The sequence below is a fragment of the Narcine bancroftii genome, chromosome 10 (assembly GCF_036971445.1).
Source record: "Narcine bancroftii isolate sNarBan1 chromosome 10, sNarBan1.hap1, whole genome shotgun sequence".
In the NCBI taxonomy this organism is placed as follows: Eukaryota; Metazoa; Chordata; class Chondrichthyes; order Torpediniformes; family Narcinidae; genus Narcine; species Narcine bancroftii.
The window spans coordinates 75,583,686-75,601,364 of record NC_091478.1 but is presented as its reverse complement, the minus strand read 5'-3'; the positions used below and the strand labels follow the sequence as shown (position 1 = coordinate 75,601,364).

General features: G+C 48.5%; 1 protein-coding gene across 6 annotated transcripts in view; it reads left to right on the top strand.

Annotated features, from left to right (window-relative positions):
• Window positions 1-17,679, top strand: part of plekhg4 (pleckstrin homology domain containing, family G (with RhoGef domain) member 4) — a 193,918-nt gene that overhangs the window by 116,892 nt on the left and 59,347 nt on the right. The window lies entirely within an intron of this gene.

Below are 17,679 nucleotides of genomic sequence, written 5' to 3'. Positions count from 1 at the left end.
TGCTGTAAGTTTTTGCAACTAACTTGTTTCTTCCAAATAAATTGACAATCTACACTAATCCCATTTGCCTACTTTTGGCTCACATTCCTTTAAATATTTCCTATTCATGAACCTGGCCAAATATCTTTTAAATGTTGTAATTGTTCCTCCCTCTACCAATCTCCTCAGTTAGCTCATTCATATGCCCACCACCCTTTGAGTGAAAAAAATTATACCTCGGGTCCTTTTAAATCTTTTCCCCCTGACCTTTAATCCCTCTAGTTTAAGACTCCCTCTAGTTTAAGACCATCTACCCTATATTTGTGTTTCATAATTTTATAAACCTCAAAAATGTCACCCCTTGGCCTCTTTCATTTCAATAAAATAGCCATAGCTTATGCAGTTTCCTCATACGACTCAAGGCCTCCAATCCAGGCAGTTGTGAATCCTTTTTACACCCTCTGCTTAATCATATCCCTCCTATAGCGTGGTGACCAGAATTGTACACAATATTCCAAATAATTAAGGAGCTTTATGCAGTGAACTGGAATTCACTGTCTATGTATTGTTCAGATGGCTGGCTCCTCCCCTGGCTCCACCCTCACCTACCCCAATATAAATCCTGGCTTTCCCACCTTACCTCCGGTTCACCTGAGGACTATTGTGCCCACTGGCCATTGATTGTAAGCTATTAAAAGCGTGTTTGTACTCCTCACTTGTCTCTGAGTGCATTCAGTCGCTTTACAATTTTAATAGCTTAACTTTGAAATGGGATGGAAGCACTCTTGAAGCCAAGCATGCTCCAGATTGACCCTCTGTCCCTTGAGGCCCCAGAGGAATTCATCTACTGGTTGGAGTGCTTTCAGTCCTACCTGATGGCCACACAAGACATCTTCAACTCAGATGGTGGACTGAGATCGGTACTTCTCTCTCGAGTCGATTCCAAACGGTTTGCTGTCATCAGAGTCTGTTACCTACGAGTCAGCCAAAGAAGGCTGCATGAGGCCCCAGAGTGATGTGCTGGCGAGACACTGACTCTCACAACATCAGCAGCATCTGGGTGAGTCGTTGGATGATTATATTCTTGAACTGTTGGCCCTGACCAGAAAATGCCATTACAAAGCGGCCAAGGCCCAGGTGAGAGAGGAAGAACAAATCCGGTTCACCCTTGTGGCAGGAGTGAGGTCGAGGTTTGTGAGGCAGAGACTGCTGGGAGTTGGGGAAGAAAGACTTGGCCAGCACCCTGGAGCTGGCAAAAACCCTCGAGCAGGCCCAACTGGAAGTTGATGACTGCATATGCAAAAGCAGCGCCCTTTCAGAGGACCATGTCATTGGAGTGCCTGTGAACCCCGCAGCCCCAGCGCCGAACTCTGCAGCTGTGGACAGGCACAGCACCCCCATGCTCGATGCCCTGTGAAGGACTCCATGTGCGCAGAATGTGGTATGCGAGGGCACTGGTGAAGGTCTGCCAAGGTAAAGGGAACCCAAAGGGGTGACTGTGTGTGCCACCCCTGAATCACTGTTCGACCCGTGCCCGAGTCCCAAAGGACTGGCCTCTGCCTCTTCCTTCTGCTTGCCGCCAGCATCTTGCTGTGCCTCGTGGCAGGACCCGCCACTGGAAGTGAAGCATTGCGGGAAGCTACAGTGGCCATCTTGCCATGCCTCGAGGTCGGCGCCACCTAGTCCATCGTTGGATCAAGATGGAGGGCGGCCAACTTGCCGCACCTTGTGGTAGATGCCATCTTGTCTGCCCGTGGGCCAAGAGGAGAGTGTCAACATCAGCAAGGGGAACGATGGGGTTTCTGGAGCACTGGCATTGGTCCTCCTGGATCACGCAGTACCTCACCAATTGAATAACTTGATGATGGAGTTGAGAGTAAATGAACATTTGACTGATTGCTTAGTAGACACTGTCTCAATCAGAGACCTGGTACCCACTAGAACTGAGGGCCCAATGCCTCAAGTGTGCCAGGAACTACTGAGTACCTACCCTACTCAGGGTCTCGGAGGACGCTGCTCGGGAAGTGAACCAATTCACTCCATGACCTGAGCCGTAGCCCTCAAGACCCACTGACCCTGTACCACAGGGGATCCAGAAAGTTTAGGAAGCCCAAAGTCCTCCAGGACTGAGGCACTCGACCAGAATTACCAGACCCCCGACAGACTTAACTTGGAAGGGATGATTGCAATGCACTGGAATTCAGTTTCTATGCACTGTTCAGATGGCTGGCTCCTCTCCTGGCTCTACCTTCACCTATCCCAATATAAATCTTGGCTTTCCCGCCTCACCTCAGATTCACCTGAGGACTATTGTGCCTACTGGCCATTGATTGTAAACTATTAAAAGCCTATTTGTACTCCTCATCTGTCTCTGAGTGCATTCAGTTGCATTTCACTTTACTAATGATTTTTCTTGCTTCATAAAGAATATTTACTATCATGTATAATTTTGGTTATTTAATGTGGTGCTCCACCTGCCTGTTGCCCCTCGGATGGTAGCTAGTTGTATGACTAGCCGCAGTGCCTCGCCCTACCAGGTAATGGAGCAGCTCCTCACTCATGAAGCCGAACCCCTGATCACTGTGGATGAATGCCGGGTATCTGAACATGGTGAATATCTGCGTCATTGCCCTGATAATTGTGGCTGTGGAGGTGTCAAGGCAAGGGATAGCAAAGGGAAAACGGGAGTATTTATCTACGGCCGCGAGGAAGTAGACGTTCTTGTTCATGGAAGGCAAGGAGCCCCTGAAGTTGATGCTAAGCTGTTCGAAGGATCGAGTGGCCTTGACAACGTGGGCCTGTGCCGGGCGGAAGAAGCACAGTTTGCACTCCACGCAGACCCTGCATGACTCGGTCATGGACCTGACTTCTTAGACGGTGAAGGGGAGGTTCCGGGACTTGATGAAATGGTACAGGCATGTAATGCCTGGGTGACAAAGGGTGTCATGCTGCATCTGCAGTTGGTCGGACTGCACAGTGGCGCAGGTTTGGGTGTCGGGGAAGTCGTTGAACTTTTTCGGTCTGTACTGGATGTCGTAGCTGAACGTGGCCAGCTCGACTTTCCAGCGCATGACCTTATTTTTGATCTTGCCCTCATGGGTGGTGCTGAACATGAAAGCCACTACGCGTTGGTTGGTGAGGAGGGTGAACCTCCTGCCTGCCAGGTAGTGGCACCAGTGGCAGACCGCTTCCACGATCGCCTGGGCCTCCTTTTCAATGGCGGAGTGCCTGAGCTCGGAACTGTGGGGGGTCCTGGAGAAGAAGGCCACTGGTCGCCCCCCCACCCCCCCTGGTTGAAGGTGGCTGCGAGGGCAACATCAAAGGCATCGCACTCCACCTGGAATGGGGAGTCCTTGTCCACGGCATGCATTTTGGCATCAGCAATGTCCTGCCTGATGTGAGCGAAAGCTGCTTGTGCTTTGGGAGGGAGAGGAAAGCTGGTGGCTTGGGCCAGTGGGCGGACATTGTCCGAAAAATGAGAAACCCACTGGGAGTAATAGGAGAAAAGCCCAAAGCACCTGCGGAGGGCCTTGAGTGTGTGGGGGAGAGGCAGTTCCATTAGTGGACACATGCGTTCTGGGTCAGACCAATAACACCATGTTCCACGATGTACCCTAGGATGGTGAGGTGGGTGGTGCTGAACATGTTGTAAGTGAGGTTCAGCTCCTCAGCCATTCGTAAAAATCTCTCCAGGTTGTCATCGTAGCCCTGCTGGTCGTGTCCACAGATGATGACATTGTCCAAATATGGGAAGGTTGCTTTTAGGTTGTGCCGGTCTACCGTCTGGTCCATCTCCCGCTGGAAAACAGAGACCCTGTTAGTGACCCCAAATGGGACCTGGCGGAACTGGTAGAGGTGCCAGTCTCCCTCAAAGGTGGTATATGGTTTATCCCAGGTGTGGATAGGGAGCTGGTGGTAGGCTGACTTTAGGTCAATTGTTGAGAAGACCTTATAGTGGGCTATCTCAATGACCATGCCAGCTATTTGGGGTAGGGGTAGGCATCCAGTTGAGTGTACCGGTTTATGGTCTGACTATAATCGATGACCATCCTCAGTTTGCTACCCCCTTTTACCACTTGGACTTGGGCTCTCCAGGTACTGATGCTGAGCTCTATGATACCCACCGCCAGAATCCACCTCACTTCTGCCTTAATGAAGGCCCTGTCGGCCGCGCAAAAGCGCCTGCTCTTGGCAGCTACGGGCTTCCAATCAGACGTAAGGTAGTTGAAGAGGGCAGCAGAGGTTACCCGTAGTGTGGAGAGGCCGCAGGTGGATTGGGGGCAGTGGCTGGGCTGTATGCTATGGTATGTGAGCAGGGGGAGGGGCCCGCCGGAGGCAAGGGTAATGCTTTGGAGGTGGCACTGGAAGTCCAGCCCTAAGAGGACTGGGGCACAGAGCTGGGGCTAACTAGGAGCATAACCAGGAGCCTGAGAACCATTACTGTCAATTCCACTGAGCAGTAAGATGGAGCGGTCCTGGGCAGCAAAAGCGATGGAAAAATTTGTGGGATAGATTTTGAGCTTTAGTGTCCGAGCCATTTGGATGCACAAAGCTCTCAGTACTACCGCTATTGAATAGGCATTTTGTTGCCTTCCCATTGACAGGGATGTCCTTCATTGAGCGCCCGTGTCCATGGGGAATGTCCAGTCTCTTCAATCTGAGGCACCTGCAAGCTCACACCAAGACACAAGAGCAACTTGTCCATGAACTACTCTTTGCAGACGATGCCGCTTTAGTTGCCCATTCAGAGCCAGCTCTTCAGCACTTGACGTCCTGTTTTGCGGAAACTGCCAAAATGTTTGGCCTGGAAGTCAGCCTGAAGAAAACTGAGGTCCTCCATCAGCCAGCTCCCCACCATGACTACCAGCCCCCCCACATCTCCATCGGGCACACAAAACTCAGAACGGTCAACCAGTTTACCTATCTCGGCTGCACCATTTCATCAGATGCAAGGATCGACAACGAGATAGACAACAGACTCGCCAAGGCAAATAGCGCCTTTGGAAGACTACACAAAAGAGTCTGGAAAAACAACCAACTGAAAAACCTCACAAAGATTAGCGTATACAGAGCTGTTGTCATACCCACACTCCTGTTCGGCTCCGAATCATGGGTCCTTTACTGGCATCACCTACGGCTCCTAGAATGCTTCCACCAGCGTTGTCTCCGCTCCATCCTCAACATTCATTGGAGCGACTTTATCTCCAGCATCGAAGTACTCGAGATGACAGAGGCCAACAGCATCTAATCCACGCTGCTGAAGATCAAACTGCGCTGGGTAGGTCACGTCTCCAGAATGGAGGACCATTGCCTTCCCAAGATCGTGTTATATGGCGAGCTCTCCACTGGCCACTGAAACAGAGGTGCACCAAAGAAGAGGTACAAGGACTGCCTAAAGAAAGCTCTTGGTGCCTGCCACATTGACCACTGCCAGTGGGCTGATATCGCCTCAAACCGTGCATCTTGGTACCTCACAGTTCAGCGGGCAGCAACCTCTTTTGAAGAAGACTGCAGAGCCCACCTCACAGTCAAAAGACTAAGGAAGAAAAACCCAACACCCAACCCCAACCAACCAATTTTCCCCTGCAACCGCTGCAACCGTGTCTGCCTGTCCCGACTTGTCAGCCACAAATGAGCTTGCAGCTGACGTGGACATTACCCCTCCATAAATCTTCATCCGCGAGGCCAAGCCAAAGAAAAGAAGAAAGACGCTAGGACCATCTCAGGGTCCGAGTCACTGCTCCCCGATGGATCCGGCTTCCTTCCAGTGTGTGGGGTGCTTCGGGTGGACAATAGGGTATGCACCCATATTGACCACATCATCCATTCGATGTGCAGTTAGGGTCTGGCTGGCACAAGATGGAGGTGCCTGGTGGATGCACATGGCATCGGTTTGGTCAGGTGACTTGACCGGCAGTGAAGCTGGAGGTGATGTCATCCGAGCGAGTAGAAGTGATGCCTTCATTGCAGGTGGAAGTTGTCTGGAGGAAGATGGTGGGGCCCGGGGCGAGCACACTGCAGCAGTGTGGGTCAGTAGCTGGGCCGGAATTGATGTCAGTGGCGAGAGAAGAAGTGGCAGGGTGAGTAATGGCGTTGACCGGTCATCGCACATGGTGACGTTTGGGAGGGCTCCCAGCTGGTCGTGGAGGGCAGCAGTGCTCCCGACAGGCCTGGAAAGGCGCACCTTAGTGAAGTGGCTTTTCTTCCCGCATTGGGAGCAATACGAGTACCTTGCTGGGCAGGCTTTGCGGGATCGCCTGTCTGACCCACACTAAGACCTGCAGTACATACAGGGGTGAGCTGTGCGGCAGCTGCGATTGTCTCCTCCACGTAGGGTCCTTCAACGATGGTGGTTGTTTGCATCTACCAGGCCGGGGGTTGGGGGAGTCGGGCATCGAAGACCTCTGCATGATGACCTGCAGCCTCCAGGAAGCATCCATCTCCATTGTTTTGGTAAGTGAGGCAATGTTTTCCTCCAGCAGCTTCTGTCGGGCCCTCCTCAAGCGCAATCCTCACATGCAGGCGTCCTGGATCAGTCGCTCCACTTCCCCTTCGGTCACCCTGGTCTCGGCCAGGCACAGGCGGGCTACCTCACGCAGGGCCCCCAGATAGGCATCTGCTGTCTCACCTGGCTGCTGGGGCCTGGGGGCTTGTACATACTCTCCAGGACAGCCATCACAGGTTCGTAATCCATGCAGTTCTTGATGGCCTGGAAAGCTCACGGGCCTAGCTTGGCGTGGAGCACCATGAGCCGTATTGATCACCTCCGCCTGTGTTAGGATGATCGCTTCAATTGCGTGCTTCCAGATCTCGAAGTGTGCCTGGGCATCCAGGTGTGGGGGTCGATCTCCAGGCTCCTGATTGTCAGAAACTTCTCCATGGTCTCTCTTTAAAATTTTACTGGAATAAATTGTGCGCTGAGGAGCAGCAAGCAAGCACAAAACTCAAAAGACTGTATGACAGGCTTTATTCCAGTAAAAGTCTGAACACCATTTCAAGCCTTGGTGGCTCCCCATGTGACTGGCTCAGGAGGGGACAGCTCAGGTTTATGTTCAGGTCAGCTGACTAACAGCCGGCTAGGTGGAGACAGCCCCTTAAGTGGTCTTCCTGCAGGTACAGAGATTGCCCCCGCAGCAGGCTGGTGGTTGTATCACCACATTTAATAATGGGAATTCTTTTGTGAATTGTCATGCTTTGTCATTGTGAACTTAAGTCAAACTGAGGCACTGCATGTGTTTACAGTATATGTGTGAATACAGTATGTTTTTCCTGTCATGGCTTCTCAGAAATTTGGGCATAAACATCAAATGATTAATACTTTGGAGGTTCTTTCAGAGGGAAAAAGATAATTGTTGCTTTATAAATGAATCGATGAGTGGCTCAACAGAAAAGTGGAAAATTTCATGAAATGGTGTGAGTAACAAGTCTCAAGTAAATCACAAAATTCTGTAGACACTGGTTGAAGTAAAAACACAAAATGGTGGAGAAGCTCGGCAGGTCAAACAGGGTTCTTTTCTATAGCAAAGGGAAAGATACAGAACCGATGTTACGGGCTTGAGCCCTTCATCAAAGTATGAGAGAATGCCGGCAAGTGTCCGAAGAAAAGAGTAGGTGGAGGTAAGTGGAGGTGACAAGGCAAGAGATGATAGATGGAGAAAGGAGGGAGAGGACAGCAGCATTGAGGAGGGGTGGGGGATGGTAGAGTTGTGTGGGCGTAAGAACTGGAAGGACCGGTGAAGGGGGGTGGGGAAAGAAAAGGCCAGCAGGTTTAAAGTAAAGCAGTAAAATCAATGTTCATGTGGCTGGTGGTGCCCAGAAGGAAAATAAGGTGCTGTTCCTCCAATCTATGGGTGGTCAGGGTGGGACAGTACATAAGGCCATGGACAGACATGTGAGTAAACCGATCTCCCAATCAGCAATGGAAAAATTGAGAGAAGGGGATGGAATCCTTGCAGGAGGCAGGCTGTGAGGATGTGAGGGTGTCCACGTAGTTGTAGGAGTTGGAAGGTTTGTAGTATATAACAGTGGAAATCTTATCTCTTGAGATGGGGACACAGAGATCCAGGAAGGGGCAGAGAATTATCAGAGATGGACCGGGTGAGTTTGAGATCGCGGTGGAAGTTGGACACTAAGTGGATGAAGCTGACAAGCACCTTGCTGGTGCATAAGGCAACCCCAATGTAGTCGTCTGTATACTGGAGGAAGAGGTGGGGGTCTTGCTGTGTAGGCTTGCAGCATAGATTGCATCACAAAGCCTACAAACAGGCATGTGGGTACCCATGGGTACTCCTTTGATTTGAAGGAAGTGGGATGAGTTGAAGGAGAAGTAATTTAGAGTGAGGAAAAGGAGGGTGGTAGTGGAGTGTGACTGGTGTGACAGAGAATTTAGATGTGGTTTGGGAGGAATTGTTAGAGCGGTTGCGCACACACACATTTTAAAATACAGAATATTTGCAGGACTTTTGCAGAATGCTTTTTGCAGAAGGCAACAAAATAGTGACAGCAGCTTTCCTGGGAACATGTGATCTTTGCAGGCAGAGGAGAACAGTTTTGCTCTCAGAGAGGGAGGGTGGAAAACAGAGAGGAGAGACACAGAAATCAGTTCCTGAAGAACAAGCTGGGAAACTTTGGAAGGCTGCTTGATCAACGGAGAAGACTGGCGGTGTGAAAGGTGACCTGAAAGAAAGGGGATCATCTAGAGAACCCTGAAAGGGGCAAGTTTCATCAGCAAGACTGATTGAGAAAGAATCTATTGCAGATGTCCTGGGAAAGGAATCTCTCTCTGAAAACCAGCAAGAACCCTCCTGAGTGGTAACCATTTGCCTGTTAAGCACCAAAGACTGGTGAACTTTGTTAATGCTAACTTCTGTGCACAATACAAGAATTGCCTGCAACCAGTGAGATTGGACTGTGATCCAAAGAACTTTTCTAATCTTAAATATACATTGCACACACACCTGCGCTTAGTATTAGAGGGGGGAATTAAGTAGTTAGGTTAAGTAATAAGTTAAAGTTTAATTCTGTTTTCTTGTTCACATATAATTAAAAATTACTTTTGTTTAAATAACTCTCTGTTGTGGTGAATATCTAATGCTGCTGGTTTTTTGGGTCCTCTGGACTCCGTAACAGTGGTCAGGTCTTTGGTCCAGGAAGAAGCAAAGTCTTTCAGACCTTTAGCGTAGGGGATAGAGGTATAAAGGGATTAGACATCCATCGTAAAGATGAGGTGGTCCGGTTTGGGGAATCTGAAGATATTGAGGAGTTGGAGGGCATGTGAGGTGTGGTGGATGTAGGTGAGGAGGGATTGAACCAGGGGAGAAAGGATAGAATCAAGGAAGGATGAAACTAGTTCAGTGGGACAGGAGCAGGCAGAAATTTATCTTGGGTAGGATGTAGAAACAAGCAGAGTGGGGGTGGGAGAGAATTAGGTCCTCAAAGTGGACAAGATCAAGAATCTCAATGTGGACGAGACAAAGGAGATGATCGTGGACTTCAAGAGGACCAGGAAAGACCACCCTCCACTGCATATCACATCAATCTGTAGTTGAGAGTTGCAAGCACTAAGTTCCTTGGAGCTCACTTAACTAGTGACCTAGTTAAGAGGGTGGCACAGTTAGCACAGCGGTTAGCGCAGTACTGTTAAAGTGCCAGCCATTGGGACTGGGGTTCAAATCCTGCACTGTGTGTAAGGAGTTTATACATTCTCCCCATGTCCACGTGGAATTTCCTAGGGGGCTCAGGTTTCCACACACTCTTTAAAAATGTACTAGGGGTTGTAGGTTAATTGGTTGTAATTGGGCAGCACAGGTTTCTGAGTTGAAAGAGCTTGTTACCATGTTGTATGTCTACATTTTTTAAATTAAAATAAAATTGTGGACACAACAACTCCTCCCTTGTCAGGAAGGTGCCACATCGACTACACATCCTGAGAAGACTGAAACAGTCTTCATTATGTTAACTTTCTTCAGGAGCGCTATCCAGAGCATCTTGATTTGCTGCATCACAGTGTGGTACAGGTTGGATGCTGCAGAGAAATGGATTGGAGATCAATCCACAGGACCTTAAGAGTGGCAGAGAGGACCAATGGAGTTTTCCTCCCCCTATTGAGGACCCCTTCCACCAGCATCTTTCAGCTGCACCTAAGGGGGAAGAGATAATAGGAGTATCAGAACCAGCTCCACCAGGCTTGAGGAACAGTTTCTTCTCATAGGTAGTGAGAATGCAAAATGAACAAAGGAACTGCTCACACTAACCATCCAAGGCTCTTCATATTCGTGAAACTATTTATTTGTGTTGATGAATTCTTGTCCTGCATATGTATTTTTGTCTGAATGTGTGTTATCTCTGGTTGTATGTGTTTTGCACCAAACAGGATTGGGACCAGATTGTATGTCAGAGAGGTCAGGGACTGACCTTTCAACATGGTGGGGTGGGGGGAGGGGTGGTGGTGTGCTAGCAGGAGCCTATCTATAATTGAGGCCATCCCACTAATCTGGGATAGCAAGATGCTCTTTTTATTGCATCAGGCATCACTACGGATGCTTGATGCATGCTAGTGTCGTGGCCAGGGGCAGATGGATAGTCGTTAGCATGCATCAACTTAGTTGCTACTGATGTGGAAGGGATAAGTCTGATGGCCAGGGATGGCTACAACCATATGGTGGGGGGGGAGGGGGGAGTAATGCCTGCGGATGCTGCCTTGGCGCTGACCCTGGCACCAAAGACTGGAGAGTGCTGCTTCATTGGGTTGCACTTGTACAATTATATGACAATAAACTTGTAAAAACACACAGAAATGTTGTAGGATCTCAGCTGGCCTTTCTTCATCTATAGGGGACAATATATTGCCCATGTTTTGCGCTTCAGCCCTTCTTTAAGAAATAAGCAGAATGAGCCAAAAAAACCAGGACATCTCAGAATACAGACCATGCCAGCTGGGGGAGGGGTCCAGACCAACCAAAGGTGATAATTGGATATGATAAAGGGAGAGGTCAGATTTGAATATACCTGTGTGAAAGGAGGCAGGAAAATGGGGAGAGGCAGCTGGGGAAAGGCAACAGGGGAAGAAGTGAGTTGGGGGGAGGGTGTAAACAAAAGCCAGAGAAGTCCATATTAATGCCATCTGGTTGGATGGTGCCCATTCAAAAATGGGTAGCCAATGGAGATTCACGCTATTGTGGAAGACGAGCTGAGCTTCTCAACGAAGTGATCTCCCAGTCTGCGATCAGTCTCTCTGATGTAGAGGAGTCCACAACGAGAGCACTGGATGACCCCTGCAGATTTTCAAGTGAAATATTGCTTCACTTGGAAGGAATATTTGGGGCCCCGAATGGTGGTGAGGAGGAGGTGTGGGCTTAAGTGGAGCATCTTCAAAGGGATGATTGGTGGGGAGGGAGGAGTGGACAAGGGAGTCGTGGAGGAAGTGATCCCTGTGGAGAGGAGAATATGTGTCTAGTGGTGGGATTACGTAATGGGTGGCAGAAATGGTAGAGGTTGTGTTGGATATGGAGGCTAGTAGGCTGGCAGGTGAGGGCAATAGAAATCCTTTCCTTGCCAGGGGGCCAGGGTCAATAAACTTGAAAAGAAAACGTCTTACCATTTTTTTAAAATCTTACCAAATTAGGGTTTGCAAGCATTACCAATCACATAGAGAACATTCTTATTTCAAGATTGATAATATATCAATATTTTCATTCATCTTTCAAGAATACTTGTGAAGAGTGCTTTCTGTGACAAAGAATTTTCAGTCTCCTTTGTTGTGACCAACCTGAACCAGTTGTTGCTGCATTTCTGACAGAGCATGCGGGAAGTAAACATGCACTGTTATCAAGATTGCTTTATTTACTAGAGAGTTATTTGGTCAATCTCTGTACCCAGTCTCCATCTCCCATCCTTATCTATACTCTCTCCATCCACATATTTACTCAGTCATCTGGGTGAGTAGAGCTTTAAGGGTTTGGATGTGCAGCTAGAGGAGCCTTGGTGAAATAGTTTTACCATTTTTTTTTCAGTATGTTACCATTAATGGTAGGTCTGCAGCATGTGAGCGAGCACAGCGAAGAGACTGAGACAACAAGCTGTGAGCTCCAGTATCTCAACTGGTTTTATTTGAATCTTGCGCTGTAGCATTTAAGCCCCATTTCAGTCCCGCCACTCACATCCCAACACTTGCATCCTGATAACGCAAGCGCGTATGCGACCTTCCGTCCTGGACTGGGAGAGACGTTCCCGCTCTGCCATCTTTGGTGCGGCTGCCCTGCCGACAATTGTCAAGCAAGGCTGGTTAGCCGCTACAAGAATGTGCATCGCCACACAACCCCCCCACCACCAGAACTGGCACCAATACCCTTCGCATGCGTCATGGGAGATGCATGCTGTTTTGGTGGCTGACCTCTACACACTGGTGGGGGAGACTGTACTGGCTGGGACAAGTCCACGTGCTGGTTTTAAACAATCCAGCATGAATACCTCGTCCTTGCCCCCAATGTCAAGGGTGAACATTGAAGTATTTCTGTGTAGCACTCTGTATGGGCCTTCATAAGGTCGTTGAAAGGAAGTCCTGTGTGTGCCCCTGCATACAAAGACATTCGGTGAATAGTCAACTGGCAGGGCGGTTGACTGTCGCAATGGCAGGGGTGGTGCCTGTTTGTCATGCAGCTGCTCAAGGACGAGGGCGGTGTCGGCATCATGCTTGGTTGCTGCAGGGAGGAATTGTCCACTGCACTGGTCTCTCCATAGACTAGTTTGGCCGAGGAAGTCATTCTTGAGCGCTGTGCGAATGCCCAGGAGAACCAGGGTAGCTCCTACACCCAGTTGGATTTATCGAGGCGAGCCATCTGCGTCAATTTGAGGTGGCAGTGGAAATGCTCAACTAGTCCATTGGCTTGAGGGTGGCAAGCTGTGGTATGGTGCAGCTGAGTGCCCAGGAGCTTGGAGAGTTGTTTCTATAGGGCAGAGATGAATGGTTCACCTCGGTTGGTCGTAACCTCCACCGGGACACCAAAGTGGGAGTCCCAGTTGGAGAAGAAAGCCCTGGTGCATGTTTCTGTGGAGGCGTCCAGGATGGGTATGGCCTCTGACCAGCGAGTATATCTGACAATCACTGTGAGTAGGTAGCAGGATCTCCGGGAGACAGACAGGAATCTGACTCTATCTAGATGGGCATGTTGGAATCTTTGGGCTTGACTGTCAAAGTGTTGGAGTTGGTGCTTGGTGTGCTGCTGGATCTTGGACGTCTGGAGTCTGTACATTTCTTTGCCAACTCTGTGACTTGTTTACGTAGGGCATGCCAAACAAATTTTGTGGATACTAGCCACACTATTGTGCGGATGGATGGGTGTGATAAGCCATGGATTAAGTAGAAAACCATTCTCCATTGGGTGGGGATAAGAGGGCGGGGCTGGCAGAGGAGCGTGGTACCGTCAGTGTCAAGCGGGAGGTCTTGGAGCTGCAACCCCGTGATTGCTGTCCTGAAGCTAAGTATCTTGGGGTCGTTCTATTGTGCCATAGCCAGATCATGGTAGGCGATGCCCTGTGACAGAGCATTGACTGCAGGCTTGGAAAGTGCATCGGCAACAATGTGCTTTCCAGAGAGATGTTGGATAGCAGTGGTGAATTCAGAGACGTAGGATGTGTCTCTGTTATCGGGCAGTTCACAGGTCAGAGGAATTTGCGAAGGCATAAGTAAGTGGCTTGTGGTCAGTGTAGATAGTGAACGGGCGCCCTTCTAGGAAGTAATAGAAGTGACAGACATGCAGGTAGAGGGCAAGTAGTTCTCTGTCAAATGCGCTCTGCTTCAATTTGGGCGGTCTCAGGTGTTGACTGAAGAAAGCAAGGGGTTGCCATGAGTCATCAGTTTTCTGTTCAGGACAACGCCCATGACCGTGTTGGACGCATAAACGGTGAGGGCTGTCAGTACGTCCATCCGTGAGTGTACTAGCATTGTAGTGTGGGGAAGAGCTTCTTTAGTCCGTTCAAATGCACTCCGTGCCTCCTCTGCCCATTCAAGCTCCTTCGATGAACCCATCATTAATGTGAAGAGAAAGTGCATAATCTTGGCTACTTCAGGGTTGAACCTGTTGTAGAAATTCACCATTCCCATGAATTCCTGAAGGCCCTTCAGTGATGTTGGTCTGGCAAACTGCCAGATGGCATCAAATTTGTCTGGTAAAGGGGTGGCACCGACTGGGGAGATATTGTGGCCCAAAAAGTCTATTTCCTTAAGGCCAAACTGGCACTTCTCTGGATTAAGGGTGAGGCTGAACTGTGTGAGGTGAGTGAACAGCTGAAAAAGGTGCATCATGTGTTCTGCAGGCAAACTGCTGGCTACCAGGATGTCATTGAGGTAGATGAAAAGGAAAGGCAAGTCTCTCTTGATTGCGTCCATGAGGCGCTAAAAGGTCTGTGCCATATTTTTCAAACCAAACATAATGCGTAGGAACTCAGAGGCTAAATGGGGTGATGATAGCGGTCTTTTGGATGTCGTCTGGGTGTACGGGAATCTGATGGTATCCCTGGATTAGGTCAACTTTGGAGAAAAGCTTTGCACCGTGAAGATTCACTGTGAAATCCTGGATATGGGGAATTGGGTAGCGGTCTGGTGTCGTTGAGATGTCTGTAATTGCCACAGGGCCTCCAGCTGCCATTGGTCTAAGGCACCGTGGACTATTGGAATGATGGATGATGCCCAGCTCCTCCATGCGCCTAAACTCTTCTTTGGCAAGGTTAAGTTTGTGTGGGGCCAGGCGGCGGGCATATGAATGCAATGGTGGACCAGTGATAGCAATATGGTGTTGGATTCCATTTTTGGACATGGCTGCTGTGAACTGTGAGTGCAGAATGGAGGGAAAGTCTGCAAGGAGTTGGCTGTACTGGCCATGTTTGGTCTCCACAGAAGCGAGCTGGGTGGATGGTTCGTTTGATCTGCCAAGGGGCACTGTGTGGAAAGTCTGAGCATGGACTAGTCATGCTCTGGAGGTTGACGAGTAGGGAGTGGGCCTGGAGGAAATCTGCACCAAGCAGGATTTTGTCCACCAAAGCGAGGGCAAAGGACCATTGGTATGAGCTGTCGCTGAAATGTACAGGAAGTTTCAGATGGTGGTGTTATTGGCAGCCCGGAAGGAAGGACCATGAGATTTCATGAGCATCTCAAGTGCCGTAGGGAGTATGATGCTAATCTCTACCCCCGTGTTCACAAGGAAGTTGTGGTCTGAGATACTGTCCCAGACATGGAGAAAGCTATTTGGTCGACCAGCCAGCATAGCCACTAATGGCGGCTGGCCACATTGTTTTCTGGGAATGAACATGGCTGACGGCATCTGTGGGCGGATGTCCCCCAATGTTGATGATAGAAACACCATTTGGGATCAGGCCTCTCTATCCTCTGATGGGGTGGGGCCTGCTCACGTGGTAAACTAGACTTGGACGTTGTCTTCGGAGGTGGCCGCGAAACATGGTTGATGGAGTCTATGGCCTCACGTTTCGAATGGTAGAGAACATCCGTATGCGCTGCAACTTTGTGTGGGTTGCTGAAGTCCGCATCGGCCAAGAGGAGCCTGATATCCTCAGGCATCTGCTCAATGAATGTTTGCTCTTGTACCCTTCATGCGCCAGCATGAGCATCTCATCCATGAGGGCAGAGGGGGTCCTGTCGTCTAGGCCATCCAAGTGCTGGAGCACGGCTGCTCGCTCACAACGTGAGAGAACGTATGTGCTAAAGAGGAGGTTTTTCAAAGCCATGTATTTACCTTCCTCCAGCGGCACTTGAATGAGTTCATCGATTCATTGGGTGGGGGGAGGGATGGCCAGGCGAATTAATGACGTATAAATGTCTCGTCACATCAGAGGTTATCTATTTGATCTGGAACTGGGCCTTCGCTTGCCCGAACAAAGTGTGGGGCCTTTTCATCCAGAAAGTTGGCAGCTTCAATGAGATGACACCTACAGTTACTTGTTCCATTGTTTTGAGTCTTAAGGATGTGGAGACTCGTCGGGGGTCACCAATGTAGTGTGTTGCACAGCGAAGAGATTGAAACAACAGCCTGTGAGCTCTGGTATCACAACTGCTTTTATTTGAATCTCGCACTGCAGCCTTTAAGTCCCATCTCAGTCCCACCCCTCACGTCCCGACGCTTGCGACCCGATGATGCAAGCATGTACGTGACCTTCCGGCCTGGACCAGAAGAGACAGTCCCACAATGCCATCCTTTCCGCAGTTGTCCCGCCTACCGACCGTGACAAGCAGGGCCAGTTCGCTGCTACAAGAATGTGCATCACCACAGGTCCACCATTTAGTGCACATCTTTCATTTCCCTTGAAGAGTCACATTCTTGAATAGTTGTAATCCTTCTCAGAAAGGGATACTTAAAATGTGGTTCGATGTAGTGTGTTGGCATAGTGGTAATGAAGGAATGGGGAATTATAGTTCAAGACAGCATGGTGTGGACTTTGCAGAAGAATCTGCAGGTGGTCATGTTCCCACATGCCTGCTGCTATTTGCTCTCTCTGTGGTCAAGATGGTGGGTTTGGGTTGGTTTGGATACTGTGCACAGCTACCATAGTGCCTCAGTGATGGATGTTGTCATTGTTTAAGGTAATGGCTCTGATGCCAAATGTGTGGGATGCTTTATTTTTGATCGATTCATCTGCATGATTTTAAAGTGGATAACATTCAATCACATTCTTGCTTTTGGCTTGAAGATGATGAAAAGACATCAGAGGGTCAGAAATTTAGCTAATCACTTTTGAATTCCCAGCTCTGACCTTCTGTTGCAGGCATAGTTTTTGTTCAGATGACTCAGATAAGTCCTCTTAGATGTTAGAACAAAATAACCATTCTAATTTAATGGGTATTATCAGATTATTTTTAAAAATGACTGATTCTGAATGGCAAAAATGATTTATTCATGCCTTTCACTTTATGCCAGAATTTAAAATGTGTTTTTCCCACCATATTTTGTTCATGAGTGTATTAATCTAATATTAAACAATGTGCTTCAGTGGATTTTGTTGTAATTAATAATTGACTAGGTTCATTAAAGTTTATCATTATGGCTATGAATAAGGCTTTAGAGTTGCTTTGAAGTACCCAGCTGCAAAATTTGGGGGGTGGGGGAAGAAGGGGAAGGGGAGGGAGGTGGAAATCTGTTGCCCTCCTTCAGTTTATCATCTTCATATGAACTGTTTCCCCTCAGGATTGTGTTAAATTATTAGTTTATAGCAATTTATGCACTTATTGTAATTTGAATATTTAATTTATCAAAATTTCAGTGATAAAAACATTTGAAAATCAAATCAAGAAATAATGAGCATATAAAAGTAGTTTTATTTTAGTGAAATTGAGTTGACTTGGAGCAAAGTTACAAAATTGTTTCACTGCCCATAGCTTGTTTGTTTTTAATTTTTATTCAGTTTTCTCTTTCCCTATTCTGACTTCTCATGCAATACATGAGAAGGTGGGGGGTGGGGGGTGGAATGGCTGTATCTGCTCATAGCATAGCCTTGTTGACTCCATGTGTTCTCACGATAATGATGTTTAACCAATTCATTGCACCTGACCAAGTAATTTTCCTCATTTCCCATGGAAAAGCAACTTTCATTCAATCCTTCAGATAGAGGCTTTCATTTCCCATTGTATATTCCAGACAACATGTTACTTCAGGATATAAAATTAATTTGTTCCTTTTTTTCTATGGTTTTGAG